The sequence below is a fragment of the Ovis aries genome, chromosome 11 (assembly GCF_016772045.2).
Source record: "Ovis aries strain OAR_USU_Benz2616 breed Rambouillet chromosome 11, ARS-UI_Ramb_v3.0, whole genome shotgun sequence".
Taxonomy (NCBI): Eukaryota; Metazoa; Chordata; class Mammalia; order Artiodactyla; family Bovidae; genus Ovis; species Ovis aries.
Genome location: NC_056064.1, coordinates 12,095,829 through 12,102,373, shown reverse-complemented (window position 1 = coordinate 12,102,373; position 6,545 = coordinate 12,095,829). Strand labels below are relative to the sequence as shown.

The following is a 6,545-nucleotide window of genomic DNA, read 5'->3' as shown; positions in this document are numbered from 1 at the left end:
GTTTTATTTATTTTTTTTTTAGAGATAGGGCCATTTCTACATGGAATTTCTTTTAATGCTATAGATTAATAGCACCTGCACATAGTTGAGGAATGAAAAGGAGGCCATGAAAACAGAAAAACCTGTGGAGAAGTCTTTCCCTGACTGTACATCCCATTAAAGCAAGAAGCTCATCTCCGGGCTGAGAGAAGTTCCCTTATATTTAGGGGCAACTGACCCCATGAGGAAATTCAACTTACAAAACAACCAGGAAGGAAGCCAGACACATGAACCTGAAGCAGAAGCCGAGCCAAACAAGAGAATAGATCCCCAAAACTATTACCTGGAACAGAAATTTGAACAAACAATAGATAAAAGTCTACCCGGAGGAACTTCTAGACGAGACAACCCATGACTCTGACTTCCTCTCAATTCTGTGCAGAAAACTGACATTCTGAACTTATTATTTAAACCCACATAATGAAGGACTCCAAGAGCAGCCAGGTAAATAGTGAGAGACCCAAAGAAAATAAACGCAGAATATTTATAGTCAATTATCAAATCCTTCTAAATCAGAGGTTGGCCAAGTTTTTCTTATAGGGCCAGATGGATAAACATTTTTGGCTTTGTGGGCCAAGACGCACAGTGAAAGCTCTTATTATTTAAAAATGTAAGCATTAAAATGTAAAAACTATTTTTAACCTGTGGGCTGTTAAAAACAAAATTAGCCCCTGGCCAGATATGGCCCATGGGCTGTAGTTTGCTGGTCTAGACTTGTTGATATTGTTTAGTTGCTAAGTTGTGTCCGATTCTTTTGTGATCCTATGGACTGCCGCCCGCCAGGCTCCTCTGTCCATGGGATTTCCCAGGCAAGAATACTGGAGTGGGGGCCTTTAAAGGAGTCAGCCCATCTCAGAGTCCATGCACCCACCCTTGCCACGCAGCTTTAGTCATGGCATCCGGCAACGCGTGTATTGGAAAACCCGCCCTGGAATTCCAGGCTCCCCCAGTGGTGGATGGTGCCTTCACGAAGGTGAAGCTTTCTGAGTACAAAGGATAATACAGGGCCTGCTTTTTCTCCCATCTGCAATTTACCTTTGTGTGCCCCATGGAGATCATCGCTTTCAGCAACATGCTATGGAGTTGCAGAAGCTGAACTGCAAAGTGCTGAGCATCTCTGTGGACTCTCAGTTCACTCACTTGGCTTGGATCAACACCCCCCAGAAGGAGGGAGGCTTGGGCCCCTGAACATCCCCCTGCTGGCCCATGTAACCAGAAACTTGGTCCCATGATTATGGTCCCTAGGAAGACGAAGGCATTGCCTACAGGGGCCTCTTCATCATCGATGGCAAGGGTGATCCCCAGATCACCCGCAGTGATTTGCCTGTTGGGTACTCTGTGAATGAGGCTCTGCGGCTGGTCCAGGCCTTACAGTTCACAGGGGAACACGAGGAAGTCTGTCCCGCTGGCTGGGTGCCAGGCAGTCACGCAGTCAAGCCCAGCGTGAACCACAACAACGGAATCTTTCTCTAAACACAACCAGGCTGGCAGATGGGTGGCAAGCTTGGGCTCTTGGCCACCATCTGTGCCCCTACCTGTGTGTGCCCCTTACTGACCCAGGAAAGGCCAGACCTGCCTCTTTAGACTTGACGGTCCAAGATGGAAGAGGGGCTAAGCCAAGGCCTTTTTAACCTCCTAGCTGAGAGCTAGGTGAATGGTGACCCCTTCTTTGGAGCCCACATAACTGGGAACAGGCCTAGAGGTGATTAGTAAAGTATTAGTGAGTGCGTGTGTGCTAAGTTGCTTCAGTCGTGTCTGACCATTTGCAACCCCATGGACTGTAGCCCACCAGGCTCCTCTGTCCACAGGATTCTCCAGGCAAGAGTACTAGACTGGGCCATTTCCTATTCCAGGGGATTTTCTAACCCATGTCTTCTGCACTGGAAGGCGAATTCTTTACCACTGAACCACTAGGGAAGCCCGATCTAGACTTATCCTCACTCAAATATGAATAATGAGGAAAATCACTGGATCTGTGACTTATGAAACACAGCAGAAAAAGATAGATACAGCATACAGAGAGAGATATATTAGCAAAGATAGTTTAGGTCATGCCAGAAATCCAATTTAAACTATCTTCAGGGAAAAAGGATTAGTGGCTCAAATAACTGAGCAGCGCTGGTGGGTCAAAAGGGGGAGCAAAGTGATCTTTCCCTTCCGTCTCTCTTGTCAGCTCTTCTCTGTGATTCAGTTGCTTTCAATCTGCAGATGTCAAAGAAATATATTGGAAATCTGGATTAAGCAAACGATTTGGGAAAAATAAAAATAAGTAAAACTGACCAATAAATACCGGTATAGATGCATAACATGAAAGTGACTTAAAAACTGGTGAAGAGAGGATTCCCAGTGGTCCAGTGGGTAGGACTCCGAGCTTCCACAGCAGGGGGCTTAGTTCCTGGTGGGAGAACCTCCCTGTGGCACCTCTAAATAAAAGCAAAGAAAAAATAAGTGCCAACATTGAATAGTTAAGGTTGGGGCTGGAATGTTCTGGACTTGTCAGCCAGGCCGCGCCAGCTGCCTGTGTCAAAAAAGCAAAAAAAGAAGTTTAAAAACTAGTTAAAAAAAAAACTAATGAGTAAGCTGTGGGTTTGAGAGGGCTTGAGGTGCGTGGGGGAAGCTTGGAAAGGGAGAGAGAATGGAAGAGGAGGAGAATCAACTAAGGACAAGGAAGGGGGTTCTTGAGTATTATTCTGGGTATACAGCTCCAGAAATTTGAGGCAGTACTTATCCTTGTAGCATGCCTCATCATTCTTGGTATAGGGGCAGAGAAGACAGCACTGGATTTGTTCTCAAGATGGTGTTGGATGTCAGTCAATTCATAGCTCAGTTGGTAAAGAATGCTCCTGCAATGCAGGAGACCCCGGTTAGATTCCTGGGTTGGGAAGATCCTCTGGCGAAGGGATAGGCTACCCACTCCAGTATTCTTGGGCTTCTCTTGTGGCTCAGCTGGTAAAGAATCCACCTGCAATTTGGGAGACCTGGGTTCAATCCCTGGGTTGGGAAGATTCTCCTGGAGAAGGGAAAGGCTATCCACTCCAATATTCTGGCCTAGAGGATTCCATGGACTACAGTCCATGGGGTCTCAAGGAGTCGGACTCGACTGAGCAACTTTCACTTTCCGATAGTAAAACAGAGCAGGACCATATGGTCCTTGACCACCCGATCCCCCCTCTGCCACCCACAATATCTTCTGCCTGCCTTTTGCCTGTGAAAAACTGCAGTTATAAAAAAAATAAGTTTAATCAGAGAAGTGAGAAATGCCGAAACAAAGGAAAACAGTCCAGAGACACTATATAATAATAATGCAGTCATTAAGCAGAGTCAAGGACCTTTAATATTTTCTCAAGGCCTATAGATAATACTCTGAGCCATACCCTGTGACTTGTCTCATAGCTGTCTTACAGATACCAAAACACCAGGTGGAGAAGTTAACTGCATGGCGACCAGACAGTGCCCAGGACTTGAGCTGCCACAATTCTGAGAACTGACTGCAAAGAAATGGGAACAAGTGCGCCCTGGAACTGAAGATTCACGGTACCTACAACAACCAAGATGATGTTGGTCAGAACACTGATGACCAATTTGAAGATGTAGAGATGACTGTATTCTTTCTGCCTGTAATCCTCCCACTCTGTCTATAAAAATCAGTTCACTCCCTGATTGTAGGGCCGGGGGAGCGGTGTCGGCTTTTGGACAGGGTGGATCACTCTCCCTCCCGGTTGCCGGCATCTGAAATAAAGCAAACTTTCCTTTCCAGTGACCTGGCCTGTTTACTGGCTTTTGAGTGACAAGCAGGCCTGTATACCACCCCCCACACACACACCTTTCAGTGACAACAGAAGAAGGAAGGGACGCGGGAAGTGAGAGTGCTCCTGAAGGGCCAGTTGAGGTGATAAACCAGGGAGGTCAGACTACAGAGCAAGGGAAGTTTGGCAGTAATGGAGCTGATGAGTTGAGAAAAGAAAGATCAAGAACCTACATGTCTTCAGAAATTTACACAACATCGTAAATCAACTATACTTCAACAAAATAAAAGAATCCCTATGCCTTTTTTGGGTCAATCAAACCTCAAAGCTGGCAAAAAAAAAGAACCTACAGGACTCTGTACGCTCTCAAAACAGTAATAAAAGCTAGGGTTTGGAAGAGGTAGAAATAGAGACTGGTAGGTACATTGAAGTCAAAGATCTCCATTTTTCATTTTATTATTATTTTTACTTAACATTTGGCCACATTTCACAGCTTGCATGATCTTAGTTCCCCAACCACAGGGTTGGACCCGGCCCCTGGAAGTGCAGACTCCTAACCACTGGACTGCCAAGGGATCCCCCAAAGATTCCTAACAGGGAGCACATGGTCATGGGTGAGTCCGCTTGACCTGGAGTGAAACTATGTATCACTTGAGTTGCATAAGTCACTGAAGTGTGGCTCATAATCATGAGGTTTCACGTCTCTTTCAAGGGAAGATGACATTATCAGGGTGCTGGCAAGGACGGGGGTTAGCAGTAGACAAGAGCCAGGGGCGACAAGCTCTTGTAAATGTAGACTAGAACCATAAACCGGTGGATGAGACAGAAAAGTGGTGGAGGAATTTTTACCCATCTGAGAGGAGTATTGGTTTAGTAATAATGGAAATTAACAAAAAAAAAAAAAAAAAGGAGAACTCCCTCCAGCCCCTACAATGTATGGATTGTGGGAGGTTATGAGCCACCTAACTTCAGAAGAGCAGTCCCAGAAGTAGGATTTTCAAGAGAAAATGAGAAGGGAGGGAGGGAAGATTATAGAGGAGAAAAGACTGTAGAGGAGTTCGTTTATAATGGGAGTAAATATCCAGAAGGCACAGCAGAAAAGTATTTTGGGGAAGGGAGCGTGGGAGGATGAGTCAGGAAAGAGCGAGTAAAGTGGCGTTGGCCTGAAAGTGCAGGAGAGGAAAAGAAAAGTATGGAGACTGCCCTGGCAGTCCGTCCAGTGGTTAAGACTTCATCTTCCAGTGAGTGGTGTGAGTTCCATCCCTGGTCAGGGAGCTAACATCCCACGTGCCTCGGGGCCAAAAAAAAAAAAAAAACCCCAAACATATTATAAAACAGAAGCAATATAATAATAAATTCAATAAAGATCATTTTTAAATGGTCCACATTAAAAAAAAAATATAAAAAGGAAAGAGAGGGAGACACAGAAGTTAAAAGATGAGCTGCCCATATCTGGGGTAAAACCCAAGAAAGATAAGTGAGTTCAGTTGTCTTCTGCATGAAACTCTAGTGTCCTGTTCGGTACCTCTGATATTCTGAGTATAGCTAGTTTCAGATCAGGTCTCGGTGGATTCTGTATCATGACATGCAGGCTGGGGAGCTGGGCGATCGTGTTGGAGCAGGTCTAGTTTGGCTCTATTGCTCAGTAACGTCCAAGCCATTGTCGACAGTACGTATTCAATGTGTATTCATTTCTTGTCCAATGAAACAGGGACTGGGTGTGACCACAGAAAGCAGATGAAGTCGCCAAAGGACTGAAAAGCCTAGAAGATCTCAGCTATTCTTCCTTCCCTTCCCATTTCAAGAGTCAGAAGACTGGGAGATGGGGTGGGGCTGAGATTCGCCTGGCTCAGAGAACAGGAGGGGCTGAGTGACTATCCTTTCATCTTGAATTGGATACAAAGGTATGTCTGTGGAAAGGGAGGTGGGGAAGGAACTTCCCTGGTGGTCCGCTGGCTAGGACCCCATCCTCCCAACGCAGGGAGCCCAGGTTCGATCCCTGGTCAGGGAACTAGATCCCCACATGCCCCAGCAAAGATTCTGCACACGGCAACTAAAGATCCTTCATGCCTCATCTAAGGCCTGGCACTGCCGAGCAAATAAACAAGTGTTTAAAAAAAGAAAAGGAGGTGGGGAAGAGAGGAAGAATTCTTCATACTCCGTCCCATGGAACACGTCCCAAAAAAGTCACTCACTGAAATGTCTGTATGAGATTCAAGCTTCTGAAATGAAGATGGGGAAATCAATCCACTGACAGATGAGGTGGAGGAAAATATCTTTCTTTTAAACAGAGACTCTCCCTGGTCCCCCTCACTCCCTACCATCATCTCCATCCAATTACCCAACAGTTCCGACATAGTCTCATTTCACTCCATCTTCTGAATATTCTCTCAGATCTAATCTCCATGACACTGTCACTTGTCTTTGGGGATTTTACGTTTTTGTACTATATTTGTTAACTAATTTGTTTCCTCCTCTCTCTTTACTGTTCTTCCCTACTATGAGTTTCCCTGTGGCTCAGCTGGTAAAGAATCCATCTGCAATACAGGGGACCTGGGTTCGATCCCTGGGTTGGGAAAGATCCCCTGGAGGAGGGAAAGGCTACCCACTTGAGTATTTTGGCCTGGAGAATTCCATGGATTGTACAGTTCACGGGATCCTAAAGAGTCAGACAGGACTGAGGTGGAGGAAAATGTCTTTCTTTTAAACAGAGACTCTTTCACTTTCACTTTCTCTTTACTATGCTGCAATAGAAAAAGT

General features: G+C 45.5%; 1 pseudogene; it reads left to right on the top strand.

Moving 5' to 3' along the window:
- The first annotated feature begins 931 nt into the window (after positions 1-931).
- On the top strand, positions 932-1,594 carry LOC114117020 (peroxiredoxin-2-like; annotated as a pseudogene).
- Positions 1,595-6,545: the final 4,951 nt, after the last annotated feature.